The sequence below is a fragment of the Corvus kubaryi genome, unplaced genomic scaffold, assembly GCF_017639235.1.
Source record: "Corvus kubaryi isolate FWS band 111438036 unplaced genomic scaffold, C.kubaryi_AGA036_p1.0 split1-37296, whole genome shotgun sequence".
Classification (NCBI taxonomy): Eukaryota; Metazoa; Chordata; class Aves; order Passeriformes; family Corvidae; genus Corvus; species Corvus kubaryi.
The window spans coordinates 20,314,165-20,334,047 of record NW_024582075.1 but is presented as its reverse complement, the minus strand read 5'-3'; positions in this window follow the sequence as shown (position 1 = coordinate 20,334,047).

Sequence of the window (19,883 nt, the reverse complement as noted above, 5' to 3'; positions counted from 1 at the left end):
GTGAGGTTCACTCCTACTACATGGATGAATCATGTAAATGAAAAGTGGATTAGAATCAACTTAGAATAATTTACACAGAGACTAGAAATGGAAAAGGGTAAGGATGCAAGAGGGTAATGGAGACCCTCCTGTTGGGTCATGGGGTTTAGAGAGGACCCCCTCGGTTTCTAAACTCCTGACAGAACTTAGGAGTGGCTGAGTCAACTCTTATCCCAGACTTGGTGAATGGTTTATGTCTAAAGGATTTGGCAGCACCTAATTATTCATTAATTTAACATTTACAAAGCTATTCAATCGGATTTACTACAATTACAAGAGTGACTTAAACATAGATCCAAGATGGCAACATTCATGCTATACTTGCTACAGGTTCTATAAATCAATTTGTACATATACACACATACAGGGACACAAAGACCTTTACATACAATTTCAGGAATATTTACAAGTGAAAAATTCCCCTCAAGTTCAGTTCACATTGAATGTCCTTGCATTTCTCAAGGCATAGGGCTGAGCCTCAAGGTATGGGGGCAGGTATCAGCCCTGTTGACAGGCTTTCTGCAGTGGTCCTACAAGTATTGCAAACTTGAGGGTTTGCGAGCTCTGAAAGGCATTCCACCTGGGGGAAGATGCTGGTCAGGCTGCTGTGGCTAGGAGTGCTAAAAGACCCTCACTTAGGCCCATTTATAGGGTCAAAAATTATTTACTTCAATTATCAATCAATCTTCATCCTGGCATTAATCCAAGATGGCAATTACTGGAGTTTTTCACAAGTCCAGTAAGACTATTACAGTTCTACTTGGGCTATGATTCAGGCAAGTAATGTTCCAAGATTATTGGGGACAGCTGATTATCTCCCTTTCCCCTTCTTGCTTAAGCAGCAGTAAATCCTGGTGCTGTAGACAGTATCCCTGATAAGTTCAATGGGAGCCATTAAACAAGGCCAAGGCCTAACAAGAGCCCCTGAGAACCACCAAGTAGCACAAGGGGACAGATGTACAACCACAAATGCATATAGAACTGTTGGCATAATTAGTATTGTAATATATTTGTAATTCACACACTGCTCTCTCTTAAGTATAAAAGTCTTAGGCCCTTATTTCCTCAAGGACCACTGAATGATCTTAACTAATAACTATATTTTGCTGAACTCCTGGGGAATGCTCTTCATAGAAAAGAATTCTATTCAGTGCTGTTGATATTTACTGTGTCAAGGCCTAAATTTGCAACAAGATAAATCTTGGCTTTCTTCATATATTGAACTTGAGATGAGTTCTGAATCATATGTAGTACATAATTTGAAACTTGCTTCTTTTTCAAACTTCGTACGGCTTCTGTGTTTGATCATTCTTTTTAAAGTGATTTCTGATATTTTCATGTGGTTTTTGGAGAGGCTTGTTCTGTAAGGTTTACAGAGTGAGAGAGCCTATATCATACCAGAGCCGTCTGTACTGGTATGTAGTTTCCCCAGCACTGGGGATATGAATGTACTGGGTAAAAAAAGTGTTGATCAAAGAACACAGACATGAACTAAATCCAGAAAGGGTGTAGCGGGTTCAGTTGGTAACCTCACTTCCAGGGCTATGCTTGCTAACCCATGACAAAGGGTTATTTATTCAAAATCATAAAAGTGAAAGGGGGATGAAATGCATACAAAGTATCTCATGATTTTCAGTTATTAGTAGATAGAAAGGCAGGTGAATTTAAAAGTTGATGAATACAATTCAATGTGTGCAGCAAAAACAATGTCGTCTATGTGCAAAGGGGTATGATCCATAAGAGCAAACTCTACTATAATGTAGGCTTGCATTTTAGTATGTTACATTGATTATCTCATACTGGATAACTTCAGTTATTCGGGGGGGGGGGGTTTTAATATATATGGTTTTTAAAAACAAACAAACAAAAATCTGTTTCCATGGTATGACTGACTGGTGCAAGCAGTTTTAAAGCTTTTTCACCTACAACGTGGCATATAGACTATACCGTGTTCCTTCTAAATAAAAAGCTTGAAGTGTATTTCCACATTTCCAACAGCCAGTGCTGCAGTACCAGAGACTGTGCATTGACCCCATATTTTCATAGCTAGGTATTTGCACCTGCATCCTCTGAGATATATTCTCTGAGACTAGATAAATGGCACGATGTTACAATGAAATTATGCCAGGACTACCTTTTAAATAAAACTATACTGAAGAACATCCATTATAATTTAAAATCTGTAAACAAATCATGTATATAATCTGATGGTCCAATCATGAATGCACATTCTTCATGCAGATATCTCAGTCATACATATGGTGCCTCAGAGTGTTTATTCTTGCATATATTTTTAAGGAATAATGAAAAGCTATGTAAATCACAACTTGACTTAAACTTCCCTGTGGCATCTATGAGCATGTGAAGAGACTTGGAAGCCTTGTTTGTGGTATGAAGCTGGAACATTAGTTGATACGTTCGTTTCAGATAGAATGTGGATATATGACAAGTTTAATGGGCTACATTTGAACAGCATTGCTTACTCATCATTACCCTTCTGATTTTTTTTTTCAAATAAGAAATCGCAACAAGTGTATTTGTCCTAATGAATTTCTAAGAGAAAAAAAATTAGTCCTCTAATTAATAGAAATTCCACAGAAGACTTTGGGGATTTGAGGGTTCTTTCCATTACATATATTGCTCATTTCTTTGAAGGTATGTATAATCAAATTAGAGACTAGAGTCAGAAAGAAACTCCAGTTCTGAAGATAAAACAATACCAGGATTTAAGAAGTAGGTCTATTCAAAGTGCACAGCAGTGCAAATGGATGATTCACTGTGGACTACAGCAGAGTTTTTTGTAAGAAGTGGAAGAAAATAAACACAATTAAACACATCAAGTGTGCTTTGCACAGGCATCGCTCATTCTGGATTAAGTTAATGAAAAGAATCTGATTTTCCTGGAACTGTCTTAATCAGCTCAGGAACTCCAGGGGTCTCCTTAATTCTTTAGCACTCTGAGTATTAAGCACTTCAAAACCTGTACCAGATTATTTTCTTTTATATCTTCTGAGCTACCTTGACAGAATTTGAACATTTAAAAATCTAAATATAATAGGCTCTTTTGTGGACCACATTTCAGGAAGTATTTTTATTTAGGAAGAATAATCAGTACCTGAAGGCAAACTATTTGATGATTATTTGTTGTTCCAGAGAACTCCCCTCCCCTCCCCACCATTCAGTGTCATTTGACTCCAGTGCATCCCAAGGGATCTACTAACAAGAACCTGGGTCGCTCTTGCCCGTCTGGGTGGGTCACAACCAGCAGACTATGAGTGGTGTAATGGACAGCAACCCTTGAACTACTTTATGCCTTAGGACCAGGAATCAAATTTTTCTGTCCTTTAAACTAGCAGAGATTTTGCATTTTGGCAGGAGTAGAGCTGAGCTGCAAATATGCTTAGGAGTACTTGTGGTTGTGTGCAAATAACTTGTTCCAAGAGACTGTATCATTTCAAATGTAATTCTATAAAACATTTCAAAAATAGAATGAAGTTAGTAATGTCTGTAGAGTCCCTTCATAAAGCTACTTCTGATTCAAAGAATAAGGAGACTTCTAAATCTTTATCTAAAATTCTATCTCAATCACCAACATAAATCCAAAACCTTTTTGAATCCTCTGGTTGTTGCCACAGCTGGAGATGTAAGCCAGAAATCTGACCATTTTCCCCTGCATCCTAGAGTTATATGAATCATGTGCAGATATACACACACACACACATACACACATACGTACATATATATATGTATATATATATATATATCCCTTTCCCCAGGGAAGTGATCATGGCACCACACCCACATCCACAAGCCTACAGTTACCATGTCGTCTTTGAAAGACAGATTTGAAACATCTTGTTTCACCCAGCTATCAGTTTTTCATATAAGGGGAGGGTTGGGAGTGTCTAAGTAAATATTCACATGACTAACAACTCACCCACATGACCGGGTTCTTCACACTGGGATTTCTGAAGGACTTTTATTTTTCAGTCTTCCTCTCTTAATGATGTTTTGTCACATCTATATTATAAAATCACGCCTGGTCAAATAGTTTGCAGAATAAATCTAAAAATGCTCAGTAAGTCTTTTCCAATGTTAGATAATTAATTTTATCATAATGTTCACAATATGTGTATTAAGATTATTCTATTTCTGGGCAATATAATTTATTTAACATTTGCCTTGAATCATTTTTCCAAGTGTGTTTTGCAGGTTTTCAATTAGTTTTCTTTCTCTAATATTATTTTTAATATCAAGAGTGCTTGGTTTCCAAGATGGGAAAACTTGCATAAAAAGCTCATCTGAAATCAAATTTATTTTACCTCTAGGGTGTCATATCTTTTATAACCCAAACGGATGAGCTTGTAATGGAACATTTGAATTTTACATAGGTCTCTACTTTTAAAAAACACGTCAAAATGATAATGTAAAATAATAAATATTAGGACAAAAAGCATCAAATAGAAAATATTCTCCTGAAAGATTTCTGACTTGTGTTGTTTCATAAACAAGTCAAATATTTTATTTAGATTAATCATTGTTTTTGCAGAGATGTGCAGCTGCAGTTGATCATATCTCCTACTTATCAACTTACAAATTATTGAGCTAATTTCATTTTTGGCTGAGATCACATACATAAAATATAGTCGTACATAAAGGAGATGACAGGAAGAGAAGATTCAGTTTTCTTCATCTAATGATATTTTTCTGAAAACACACTTTCAAATTACAAATTTTGTTGCTAGGAGCAACACCATACAAAGTATTTTCCCAGCTGCCTTAGTTATTACAGCTCTGTCTACTTATCATCACATGTATTCTCTATATGTAATGTACTCACTACTAATTTCATTTTCATAACCTTCCAAGCCAAACATTTCTTCCAGAAAGCCCACAGAGACAATCATCCAAATGGCTGTTTTGTTCCAGTAACACATCCGGAAATAGGATGATGTCAGAGGAGAAGCAAGCAGAAAATAACACAGTTAATAAAGATTCTTCTTCTTTTTTTTCCCCAGGACACTGAAAATAGTGCCTCTATGCTTCTATTTGACATTCTCTGGCTCTAAGATGGAGGAGCTTCTCACTGAAATTGAGTATGTTGGCAGACATGCTGTATGAATAGACATTCAAGAGCTCATAGCCTGAATCAGCAGAGTCAACCACTCTAAGAAAATTCAGATCACAGAATCTGGAGGATTCTGGGGATGAAGTTGCTGATAGGTAAAATGATGTTCACCTCCCTCTTTTGTACTTGAAAAATCAGTAAATCTAATAATTTCTGCCACTAATTACCTGATTTATGCTCTGCCATGAATATACTAGAAAAGTTCATGTACATAGAATAATAAGATATTCAGAGTTCAAAGGCATGCATCAGGATCATTGAGACCAACTCCTGGCCCTGCACAGGACACCCCCAAAAATCACACAAGGTGCCTGAGAGCATTGTCCAAATGCTTCTTGAATTCAGACAGGTTTGGGGCTGTGACAAGTTCCCTGGGGACCTGGTTCCAATGCCCAACCACCCTCTGAGTGAAACACCTTTTCCTTATATTCAACTTAAACCTCCCCTGACTCAGCTTCCTTTTGGTACCTCAAGTCCTGTCATTGGTCATGAGAGTGAAGGGATCAGTGTCTGTCCCTCCTCTTCCCCTCTCAAGGAAGTTGCAGACTCAATGAGGTCTCCCCTCAGTCTCCTCTTCTCCAAACAGACCAAGTGACCTCAGCTGCTCCTCATACGGCTTCCCCTCCAGACCCATCACCATCCTCGTGGCCCTCCTTTGGACACTCTCCAATAGTTTTGTATCTCTCTTATCCTGTGGCACCCAAAGCTGCCCCAGCACTGGAGGTGAGGCTGCCCCAGTGCAGAGCAGAGCGGGACAATCCCCTCCCTTGCCCGGCTGGTGATGCTGTGCCTGATGCCCCCAGGACACAGGTGGCCCTCCTGGCTGCCAGGGCACTGCTGACTCATGTTCAACTTGCCATCCACCAGGACCCCCAGGTTCCTTTCCATGGCACTGCCCTCCAGCCTCTCATTCCCCAGTCTGTCTGTACATCCAGTGTTGCCCCATCTCAGGGCAGAATCCAGCACTTGCTCTTCTTAACCCTCACACAGTTGGTGATTGTCCATCTCTCTAATTTGTCAAGGTCTTCCTGGGGCCTCTCTCCTGTCAAGGAAGTCCACAACTCCTCCCAATTTAATGTTGTCAGAAAACTTATTTAATATTTTTTCGGGTCCTTCAGATATATTAAGGGATAGAACTTAGTCTAAACACGATTACCCATGTTTGGATGTTCAATCTGAAGTGCTTCTAGGAATCTGATCATCAAGTTGAGCACCTGTAAATCCAAATGAAGGTCAATTATGTCTGTGATTAGGATTGAAAAAAAATTATGATGACTAATGTCATAATAATGGCAGAAGAAGCAGGCTGCTCAGCAAGGGGAACTGGAAGCTAAACACATTAGTAAGGCAGGCAAGGGCAGAGACAAGAAGCAAAGGCTCACAGCAGCCCAACAATGCAAGCAGGACAGGTCCAGTGACAAGGTTCAGCTAAGAATCCCCATCCTCAGACAAGTTCAGAGCCATGAGGCAGGTCCAAGGTCGAGCCAGGAAGTTGAGTCAGCAAGTGTGTGACAGGATCAGGTCTGGAGACAGTAAACAAGATCAGCCACAGTTCAGTGACAGACAAGACAACAGAGATTAGACCAGTCTGAGATAAAGGCAGATTGGCAGGTCAGGGCTGGAGTCACGGGGGCATATGGCCAGATACAGGCAGCAAAGATACAATGAAGACTGAAAGCAAGGGCCTGAGCTTAAAAGGAGTTCCCAAGCAAAGGGGACAGGCTGTCACTTCTCTCAGCATTTTCTCACACAGCAGTTTCCCTGGTGCAAGGCTGGGCAGCTGCATTGCCAAGGCTGGCCCTGAGTCCCAACAACAATCTCACACAGAAGGGAGAACACATTCGGGTCCCTGCCACCTAATTTCCACCCCTACCAGGAAAGTGGGTTTCAGCTGACCTACTGTACACTATGAATACTCTTATCTTTTGCAACTCTTACTCATGATCTACTTTTTGGCTTTAGGACACGTATTTGAGGTAAAAAGGGTTTGCACAGTAACACAGAGCATTTCTGGAGAAATTTCCAAAGCATACTTACCTCTAGCAACAGACACTATTAATATATTTGCAGGTTTTATATACTTGATATACATCACAGTTACGTTCATTATATTAAATACACATGCATAGAAATGCATACATATACATATTTATCTATATTGCTTATTGTACACACACACACACGTATATTAATGCATAACCTGACATATATCCAATTTGTGTTAAGCTTTATTCTCAGTATTTCAATTTGTGTGTACGACGTAAAAGACAACCCTTCTTTTTACACAGAATCCAAAGCAGTACACTTAAAGCATAGAAGAGGTCAAAACAAGGTTAATTGCATTTCTTGACATTTCACAGAAAATATGAGTTCTTTGCATGGTAAAAGATTAAAGGAGCAGCTGGCAATACTGGCAGAAAACTATGGAGATGTGAAGAAATAATCAATATATCAACACAAAAGAAAAAAGCTATATGTTATGAGTAATTAGTAGGGCATTGTAAAGTAGTGGAAATGATACAATTGCAAGTACAATATTAGCTCAATAATGATGAAAATAACCCAACTGTTTGTTTTGCAAAAGTGATCTTTTTTTCCCCACTAAATATACCCTATTTAGAAACTGGAGAGGAGAAACAAAAACAGAAAAAATTATTGCTAATGGCTTTCAAAATGCTGCAGAATTCAAAAGCTTAACAGACAGAAACACATGTAATTAAAATGAACAAGCATATTTAAAAGAGTTTCTCCTACTAAAAATCTAATTTTTGTTCCAACTTTTCTGCACTTTTCAGAGTAAAGTTGAATTCAAAGAAAAGGAGCCAAAGGGTAAGACTTGGAAACAGCCATGAAATATTTTTTCATAAGAAAAAACCTCAAGCATGTTTTCTGGACTACAATCTTTTTGGCAATTGTATCTTGAGAAAATTTAGAAAAAAAACACAACTGGGCTTCTAACACACCGTATTTCATAGAGACCTGTCAGTGAGGTCTCCTGTGTACAAACTGTATTAATCTCTGATGTTTCTAGAAGCCTTTTGATACTGTGTTTCCCCAGCCTCAATGGCAGCTCTCTCTCTGCTGCTTATTGCTTGCCAAATGGCCATTTTTATGATATCCAAGGGACACTTCCTTCCACTAACTCAGACTGTAATGTTAGCAGTCCTTAACCTGACCTTTGCAGGTTAGTGGATAGGGTACTCTCCAGCCCCTGAGAATCTGAAACACCAGGAGTGGTGTGACATCCCTCTGAGCAGTATTTCTGCACAAGGAGAAGGGGCAGCTGATGTTGGTTGGGTAGGCTGCAAGACTTGATAACAGAATTGAAGGCTGTCATCCAGTTGCTGAAGTGTGATACAATTTACCCTGTCCACAAATTCCTCTGTGACACCTGACAAGTAAGTCTTCATCGGCTTCATCTATCTGCTTGTTATTTCCAAAATGGAGACATTAGCACTCCCCTGCTTGAGTGGGTTAAGGAAGTGGGGGTACCATAATGACTGAGACATCCTAATACCACAACAAGTGGTCTGCATAAGAGAGAAGATTTCATTCTGATTATTTTGCAGCACCCTAAAAAGCTCTGCTAGCCTTGGACATAACTACTGCATTCCTTCATCACAGATGACTAGAGATACAGCACTGTAATTTGTTGTAAATGGGTTGCTCTCACTTCAGAATGTTTAGGGTTGTCACACTTAACACTTATCCACTGAGAATTCAGTTTTATTCTTTTCAATATTTTCAGATTTTATATTTCTGGTTATGGAATTTTGAAGACTACTCTGCCTTGCAAAAAGGCAAAACTAACAAAAAGGATCACAAAAAACTTGGGAAAAAATTAGAGCTAAATGTAGATCATGGCTTTCTTACTTTTTCTCTATTTTTAAGATCATGTACACTTCCCAGAAGATTAATGAACTCAACTCCCAGTTTAAACTTTTGCTGGCATAGTGAACATACTTTTGTCTAATTTTATTCAATTTTAATATATACAGCACATCTTTCATAGGTACTTTTTAAATAAACACTAATGCCACACTACAAAATTAATTGCTGAATGGGATTACAATGTTGTTTGCACAGTTACAAAAAAAATCTACTGAGATAAAAATAATTTAGTAAATTCCTTATAGCAAAGCTGCAGTTTGTGGATGTGGAATAAGTGGTCTAAGGAAGAATGACCAGCCAATTACATACAAAAATAGAAAATACTGTTAAGTTAAATATATTTAAGTCTGTATAAGAGACTACTTGTTATTCTATTAAAAAAAAAAAACAGGATAGAAACTAAATCTAATTCTACCATAAACCATCAGGTTTATCTATTATGAGGCACAAGCTATATTAAAATATCTATTGTGATATTACCTGCACAGGATTACCCACACAGCCTAAATATCATTGGTACTCAAAGTGCATGGTGTATTTATTTTGTCTAACTGTACTCAAAATATGGTTGTGTCACCAGCTAATTAGGTCAAAACAGCTGTGTTCATTAGCAGACAGTCAGGTCTTGGGTAATTACAAGCATAATAGCTGTTAATATTTTATTAAATTTATCCTAAATGTCTGGGCTTTTTCACAGAAGACATGAACACCTTATTAGACAGGTCAGTAAAAGCAACTGACAGATATCTGAGATGACACTGAGAATAAATTAATACATATTAATATACTCTGCTTTGACATTATGACCTTTTCATGACCAATACCTCTTTTGCATAGTATGTTTCACATCAAGGCAATTTTACACTTCATTATCTTTTAAACTCTGCTAGACTAATGTGTTATGTTGAGGTGAAGAATTTGAGTCCCCAAATGCAAGAAGCATTCACCCTTTTGGGAAAAAAGCATAGGCCTAGATATAGCCTGTGGTTTGCCCGATGCCATCCAAAGGATGTCTGTAGAGTAAGCAATGAGATTTTATACTCTTGAAAATCAGAAATTACTTCACTACCCTTGCCCAACTCAAACTTCTTCTAAAGAGTTTTGATTAACATAAATTTATAAACAGCATAATATACCTTAAAATAATACCAATATATAATCTGAAGACTGGATAATAATACTACTATGAAAATTAAAAGTACAGACCATATTTTCAAACTGGCTTAGCAGCACACGGACATATTTCTGTCTCAACTTTCCTTGTTCATCAATGCATTCCTCCTCAGCCTATGACAAGTAGCCTTTGAAAGTCCTGACCATAATGTAACATGTGTTTCTTCAGTTCTCACTAACGTAACCTGCTTTTGTTGATATGACTATGTATAATAAGCGAATTTTGTCCAGTCATAAAACATCTTTTTGTAATCACAACAGTATTCAAAAAACAATCACCATATATTGAATACAAATTACAAAACATCACAAAGAGGACCAGTATTCAGAAAGTGCTGAATGTTAAAATATTGACAACACCAAACCATTAAACATTTCAAAGATCTTGACTTACATGCTTCGAAACACAACTAGCTTTAGTATGAATTTTGGTAAGTATACTCATTTCAAGGCAAGCGCTGGACAGTGGAAACACACCAACATAACATCACTCCTTAATATGAACAAAAAAACCTAAAAAATGACCTTTTTTTAATTTCACAGTGGGCAGAGTCATGGAAAGTATTTTGAGAGTTTAAATACCAAGGCAAGCAAGGTCACAGTCTTTTCATTTGGTTAACAGATAGAACTTCTAGAGCAGACTGAGAATGAAGTACAGATCATGTTCTTTCCCATCCCAGAGTCACTGGTATTTTCTTTAATACAGTTGTGGTATACCAAGAAACACTACAAAGATAAATTTTCATCACACTTAGTTTTCTTCTCAATAAAAGTTGTACAAATGGGATACTGCTCTGCAGAAGACAAAAGTCAAGGTTGTCCTTGATGAACGAATAATAAAAACTTACCTCTTTCCTATGATAAATCAGATCTTCTGCAACGAAAAGCGCCAATATTTGCAATTTATGAATGCTATTTGTTTATTGAATAAGTAAGTTACTACATGCAAATGAAGATCTTACTCAAAGATAACACTGCAGACCTGAATACTGGAGAACTAGTTTATAATCCTAGCAAAATGGGTCTGGAAGCAACCTCAAGACAATATCTTACCTACCATGGTGCAGGATCACAGAATCATAGAATGGCTTGGGTTGGAAGGGACATTAAAGATCATCTAGTTGCATCCCCCCTGCCATGGGCAGGGACACCTTCAACTGGACCAGGTTGCCCAGAGCTCCATCCAGCCAGGCCTTGAACATGCCAGAGATGGGGCATCCACAGCTTCTCTGTGTAACTAGTGCCTCACCGCTCTCACAGCAAAGAATTTTTTCACAGTATCTAGTCTAAAACTTCTCTCAGTTGGAATCCATCCTCCCTTGTCCTGTCACTACATGCTCTTGTAAAAAGTTTCTCACCATCTTTCTTGTAGGCTCACTTCAGGTACTGAAGGGCTGCAATTAGGTCACACCAAAACCTTCTCATCACTAGGCTGGACAACCACAATTATCTCAGCCTTTCCTCATACGCAAGGCTCTAATCCCTCTGATCATTTTGTTGGCCTCCTCTGGACTTGCTCCAACATCTCCATGTCCTTCCCGTGCTGGGACCCCAGAGCTGGATGCAGTGTTCCAGGTGGGGTCTCAGCAGAGCAGAGCACAGGGGCAGAATCCCCTCCCTGGCCCTGCTGCCCACACTGCTTTGGACACATTTGGCACTCTGGGCTGTGAGTGCCCACGGCTGGGTCATGTCCAGCCTCTCACCCACCAGCACCCCCAAGTCCTTCTGGGCAGGGCTGCTCTGATCTGTTCATCCCCCAGCCTGTGTTGATACCAGGGTTGCTCTGACCCAGGTGCAACACCTTGCACTTGGCCTTGTTGAACCTCATGAGATTCCCATGGGCAAAATCAGTGGGATCTATCTCATTAGATAAATATGCAGATGAATATAATACCAATAATGAGCAAGACTCTGTGTCCTCCACACAAGCTACTGGAGAGCTTCACTATCATACAATTAAACCATGGATTATACTACAAAGGAGAAAAAAAGAACATAAGGCAAATATAATTTAAAGGAAGACTGAGAACAAAGGACGCAAGAGGTACGCAATTGCATCTTTTAACGTAACTGTGACTATGTTGGCTTATTTATTTACAATTTGTTGATGTTGTGTGTGCCTTGCATTGTTTGAGATTTTTTACAAATGTTTTCCCATGGATGATATTTAAAATGCAAGTCAAAGTGCACGGACAAACCATCACAAACACTTTCTGTTTCTTTTGACGAGAGGCTCTGAGGGTCATGTTTCTGTGAAGGTTATTTGAGTTCTTACAAGCAAGATTTTCTTTTGCCAGTAGTCTCTAATATTTACTTAATATTTTCTGCTTTCATTAACATTTCAGTCAGCAAGTTTACTTGCTTTAACACTCGCAGAAGCAAATACAAAAAAAGTTTAAACTTAGTAGCACTTAATTCAGCTTTAAAAATATTTGATGAAATTGTCAACATTTACTTACCTCTAACACCATATCATACTTCAAATACTGAAAGAACAACTAATCCTAAAGTAAAATAAAAATCATGTATTGTAATACATAAGCACCTGCATGATTATTGTGCCAATGAGATGGCATTTAGAAATGTTAGCCTGATTTTTTTAAACTTCCCCATAATGAAGTCTAATGTATGTGAAACACTTCAGAGAAATCACAAGATGTATTTAGTTAGTAACATGTGTGTTACTAACATAACTTTTAAAATTGGTGTACAAACAACATTGATGGGCCCTATGTTTAAATAACAATAATATCCTAGTCTACTCAAAATCTGCCAGACTTTCAAAAATAGTGCAAAATTCAAGAATTAAATGGATCATTCTTGTTCCTCACTAATAGCTCTTAAGAAAGAGTGTTTGGATCAAGCAAGATCTATGGTAATACATAAGCAAAGTCAGCTATAGATAAATTGAAAATCTGAAAGATATTGCAGTCTTCCCACCAGCACTAACACCAGCAGAAGTATTCAAAGCAATACAATACAGCCCCTCTTCTTCCACACTCTGGATAGACCTAACTCCATGCATAATGCAAGCACTTTATTGTTTTCAGTGAGTCAAAAAATCAAAAAAACCCCAAGTATTAGAAATCACCACACCCTAGCATATAAAGCCCTAAGCTGTGACCTGGAACATGAAGAAAAAGTAGATTAAATGAGTTAAGAAGCTGCCAACTCGATATAGTTGCACTTCAACTGGGTTTCCTATTTTCAAGTGCTAGGCAGCAGCAGTACAATCAATACATTCACCCAATGTACTACAAGAGCACGGTTTAAATGGGGCTACTATCCATCATAGTGCTGCATCTGGTTACCATTAAACCTTAAGTAGTGATTGGAGTAATGGAAAACAGACTTTTGGTGGGTTTTTACTAAGGCAAAAGCTGAAAAACTGTTGATCTCTAACAGTCTTTTACTGTCAAAAGGGGGAGGGTTGGTGCCGAACATAAGAGGAGGAAAAGTTGGTTACTGAACACTAAAATACAGTTCATCCAAGACATCTGCCAAACTTCTTACATGCATAGAATAAAACGATCACTTGTGTTGTTAGTACTCCAATTTCCTGAAGAATTATACTAAAGCTAAATTCCTGCATCTGAGCGTTTTGTTGCAGCATGACATTTAGTGAAAAAAAAGATACTAGGAGGCTAAAGAAATTTTAGTCTCTTTTATTAGTGTTGACTGCTGAAATTGCACTGCATAGTTATCAAATATACCATAACTCAACATTCCATATATGTATAACCGTATGTACAATTTCTGCATGGAAGTTTCAGTTTATTAATCTAGACCATTTTTTTCTTCAGTATCTGAGTATTGCAGTCTCAAACACAGTCTGGTATTGTTCCAAAAAGCTGCTCTAAAAAATGATTCCTGATAAGCAAATAGCTTGGAAAGAACAAAAGCTAAACAGCAAAGCATTTGTTCTGCAAATCAGATCCAAGAGAGAGAAGACTAACACTGTAAATCACAGAGATGTTCAAGGTTAGGGGACAGCTTGATGGATGAGAAACGGAGGATGAATTCTACAGTTCTGGAGTGCTTTAATCGAAGAGTCTTTAGAGATCTCTTGTGCTGCTGAACAACTTGCTGTCTCTTAATGCTGCAAAGAAAGCCTCTGCAGTAAACCATAAGAAAGCATATTACATAACTGTTAGACCAAAGATCCTTCTAGCCCACAAGTTTGGGCAGTGCTCAGAAGAGGATGCTTAAGAATTTTAAAAAGCTTTGAAGTTTAATTCTTTTAAAGTGTAAATGGTGAGAGTAACTGAGCACTGGCACAAATTGCTCAAGGATGTTGTGGGGTTTCCATTCTGTGAGGAACTCAAAAGCTGTCTGCTAGGAGACACTCAAATGCCATCTTCAATGCAACATAGTATTGTTCCCTTCTTTAAGACTTCTCATACTCCTGAATTATGAGGAAAAATGTAATGATAGTTCTAAATTGATTTTTTTCAGTGTGTTTTTCTGAAAAGCCATGCAAAAAGCAAAGCTGAAATTAACTCAAATATGTTCTTTCTGGATTGCTCCTTTGTATAGATGCTTGATAATGAAAAAAGCTATTATATATGTAAATGGATAGAGTTTACTTGTAAAAAATATTTAATCTTCTCAAAGCTATTTCATAAGCTATTCAAGTGCTGTAAAAATCTAAAAGGTATCCAAATTCTGTTTCTGCCAACAATATATGGTATATGCTGCATATTCCCTGTGTCTAACCACAAATACTAAAAACGGTTCAATAATTCTTTGAAATAAAAGGCATTTTTTTCCTCTAACTTTGCAGTTATCATCAATATTTAATCTTTTTTTTTCAATTAGGGAATACATTTATAGATGTAACTAAACATCAATATTTTGAATTCTCTTTACCTTTTGAAATTGGAAATACCTGCTATATAACCATTAACTCTTTCACAGATCTCTCTTAATCACATGCAGAAAGCTTAGATTTACATGGGTTTGGTTTAATATATATACAACTTTGTCATGTATATGTATAATAAATATTCAAATCTTTAAAAATCCTCATTCATTCCATATATTGGAGAGTAGAAAAAATGTAACAACTTCAAAAATCATGCAGTTTATCACCAGTTTGATAAGGGTATTTTTGGCTTTGACTGTACCAAATCCCTGTGAAAACAGAGTTCATAGGCCATCCAAGACCAAAAGCCCTCTCAGAATCAGAGGACTGTAATCAGCAACATGTTGAGAAATAAGTGACTGCAGCAAATCTTGAGTGAAATCTGAAGTGTACCACTTCAGAAACTTAATTCCATCCCTATTGTGATTACTAAAGTTTGACATTAAATTTAGTAAATCTCTGAAAATTTAATATATTAGCCCAATGAAACATGGGGACGTGGTCCATGCCTGTGTTACTTGCTTTGTCCCAGTGGACTAACTCAATTTTCATGGAGCTTATATATACAGATACATATACATATTTAACAAAATCAACAGTCAAGTGAAGAAACAATTTATGAGGACTTTTTCTGGTTTTTATGTTTGTTTGTTTGTTTTCTGCTTTTTATGTTTGTTTATGAAAACCGACCTTTGTAATTGCCTGACCTTGGTCTGAAAATATATCATGGAAGCAGAAATTATTGACATAGTTTCATAAACACTATGAAAGAAACAGACATCAGGGCTTAAAAATGCTGTGTTTGTCACTGAACTGCTATTGCTTATCAGAGATCTGTACCTTGCTTTCAATTTTCCTGCAGCACATTCTGTCATTATCCCACAGCTGTCTCAGATAACACACATTAAAATTGTTCAGACACTAGGACAAGTTCAACTAGCCATGGGCACCACAGAAATCAGGCCCCACAGAAATCCTTCCCCTGAGAAGGAGTGAAACATCAACAGTCTCAATAAAAACTGACTTGTTTTCAAGCGGTCTTTTGAAGTGGTGCTTACTGCACTTCACCTGTGTATCTCCCAAAAAACAAGTAACATTTCTCTAGTACTTCTTTCAGGTGCAAAGACCATCACATTATTCATACACCATTTCAATACTATCCATTTGGAGCAGGTATTGGGAAGATTTTTAAATTTCTACTGGCTGAAAAACTTCAAAGGAATTGCTACTTTGTGGGATAGAGAAGATTTCTTCAGTTGTCCTGATGTATCATGAAGATCAGGTAACAACATCAGGGGTATAGGAAATTTATCAGTGATGCTGAACACTTACAGTTTCTCCTTCTTGTCCCATAGTTTCATAACAGCATATATTCTGAGGAAGAGCCAGCAAAACTTTTGTGGTCATTCTTACACTCTCACTGAGGAAATTCCAAATTCTGCATGCAGGGACATTATCTCTACTAAAGCCCATTACATTATTTCTAAGGAGAACAATTTCTGTCTCTGTGCATCCCCAGTAATCTGGGTATCACAAAAGGATAGATAAAAGAGTGTCTAAAAGATAAGGAGAAGGTTTCACTTAACATTCAAGTGATTTCTCAATATGCTGAGGAGAATCAGTGTGGAGAACATAGGTCGGGCATGATGTGCTGTAGCTGTTAAAATGAAACATTGTCCTGTGAGCCATGCACTCTGATAGCTTCACACTCTTTCTAAAATTTAACTGGGAAGTGGCAATGGATTCAATGTACCATTGAACAGCCATTGTTTTTCAAGATAGGATGTAGTCTACTCACCATTGACAGGTCATGCTACAAGACCAAGACAAGAATATCTACCAGTAAGCAAGAAACCAAGGAGTTAATTAAGTTTCCTCCATCAAAATGGAAAACATTGTGACCAAAACAAACTCCAAGCTCCTCCTTCTGACATTCAGCAGTCTATCTTTGTAGCTTCTGTTGTACCCAGTTGATCTGCATTCTCCTATATTTCTTGGCAAAGTATTGGGCTATATTGGTGGTGTTCTAGAATTATTCTGTGTTATAGAATACAGAAAGAAGCATGCAAACTCACACTCAGTCTATTCACTGCCAAATCAGTACATTCTATGTTTATTAATGTTTAAAAGAGTAATACTGAAAGCTAATGTTCATGAAGCTCCAGAGGTAAGGGAGGTACAGTATCTCAGAATGTACTAGTACATCTCTTCTTCATAAACAACATTAGGAATTTCTCCATCTCTCTCAGACATGTTACTACTAGCTCAGGAATGACTGATTCAAAAAGGTTTGTGCACTCTTCATCATTGGCAGGAGAACACCTACCAGTGAGAGAATGTTGCTCCTGTCCTGTGTTTTGATCTAAATCCAGATTTTTCCAGGTCTAGGATATCTCCTGTACATAGACTCTCAGAATCCTTTCTATAAGTTTCCTTGGAAAAAGGAGGATTTGGCAGTGGCCAGTAATTAACTAAGTCAGGTTTCTTCTGGATTGATCACTGTTGTTTGTCTGAATTTCATAGAGTTAGTTATTTTGCTGGGAAAGAACATCATCACTATTTTAATCTCAATAGTAAGGCAAGAGAGAGACATCTTCCTCAAAAATTATCCATAAATGCTTAGTGGCTTAGGAAATTTGACTTCTTATGCTCCAAGCATCTTCTTGAATGTGGATGATCTCCTTGGCAGATGGACTTCTACCTTTCCTGTGGATTGCCCTACTTCAGTTTAAGTAATTTACTTAGCCCACTCTGCAAGACATTATTAAACAGCTACTTCAAAAGCAGAGAGAAAAATTCTCAGTTAATGGAACCTTTTCACAGGCTTAGGCAATTTCTATACTACAGTGTCGGCTTTTTAGTTTCACACTTCCCTGCTCCTGCTTATCTCTAGCACAGTACCACAGAGAAATCCATATAATAACACTCTACATTTTCAACACGTAGATTCATAGATTTCATCTATCTACACTGCAGTGCCTTTTTAAAATCTGATATAAATCTTAAGCCAAGATCAGGTATTTAAGTATTTTTCAGATGGAGAAACACTACTAATTTAATGTGACTCTTCAAGGTAAAAGGCTCTTATATGTATAGATTGTATAAAAAGACATGTTACAATTGGCACAATATACAAACATATGGATGACAAGAAATCTATAAGAAGTGAGAAAAGGAATATTTGGACATTTTCTTTGAGATGTTACAATAAAGATGATGAAGTCTTTTAAAATTATGAATCTCATCATTATGACTGAAAACCTTGTGAAACTTTGATATGATAGGAGTTAAAGTATTAGCTTACTGAAGCCTCTGATTTCTGGATGTTTTGGATATGAACTTCCAAAGTTCTGGGATTAGAAGTTCTGGTGTTTTTTAGAAGACTCTGAGTGAACCCAATAACCTACAAAGATTCAAGCCAAAACCACAGTTGTCATGATTCCTAACCAATTTTGAAGATTTTCTCAGTTTACATGTTGTCTGAAAATATTCTGGCAGGATCTGAGGCCATGAGACATACACAACAGAAACATACTCCCTGTGACCTTTGCGGTTCAAACACACACGCCAACAACTTAAAGCCTTCATATTCATCAAAGGATGTTTTTCCTCCTCTTGCTTTACCAGCATCATCCAAGCAAATGTCACTCTCTGGCCTTTGCAGACAAAAGACAGGTCTATTACACCACCCTTCAGACATGATAAGATGTGTGCCAATAAGTTAGGGAGAAGCTTTTTTATGTATTTGTCACACTTTTGAGAGAAGATTGCATTATTTTTGCCAAGCAAAATTACATCATGCTGAAGCCACTTATTGTTCAAATTAAAAAAACCCAAAACATTTATGTATGACATTCAAAATGGTGTGCTTAATATTTGTAACAGACATAGGTAAATGTGCAGAATACATTCAATCTACTTATGCTAAACCTATATTAGAACGTTTCTCACCCCACTGGTTTGCTCCTTGATTCTGCCCAGGCTGCAGTCACAGTTTCCATTTCCGTGTATAGTTTGCGGGTCAGCATGCACTTTTACGAGAAAATACTTCCATGAGAGAAGCCACCTAGGTGAGGAGACCTTCCAAAGAGAGTTTCTTTAACGCAGTTCTTTCAGAAGCATAATCATATTCTTCCTTTTTAGCTGAACATGTGATTCTACCCTTTGCAGCCCTCAGATATCCTGACAGATACAACCTTTCACCCTGAAAATGAGTCCTTTCCATGGGAGTTGATCTGAACACCTCAAGAGCTATTTTTTTGTTTGTTTTTTTGTTTCTTTTATTACTATTATTTTTATTATACAAAGTTCTCATCAATGAGCAAGGGAACAGCTACAAATGTCATTTATCTGGACTTCTGCAAGGCCTTGGATGTCCTCCACAACATCATGCTCCCTAAATTGGAGAGACACAGATTTGGTGGATAAGAAATTGGATTGTCATATCCAGACGGTAGTGGTCAATGACTCAACATCTGTGTGGAGGTCAGTGATGAGTGACTTCCCTCTGGAGTCTGTATGGAAACCAACACTGTTTAATGTCTTCATCAAGGGAATTTGCAGATGACACCAAGATGAATGGAAAGGTCTACATGCTTGAGGAATAGCATGCCATCCAGAGGAATCTGGACAAGTTCAAGGAGTGAGCCCATGGGAAAGTCATGTGAACATCATGGGGTTCAATGAGGCCAAGTAAAAGGTCCTGCCCCAGGTCAGGAACGCCACCAGTATCAGTAAAGGCTGGGAGACAAAAGGGTCGCCAACAGCTCTATCAAGAAGGACTTGAAG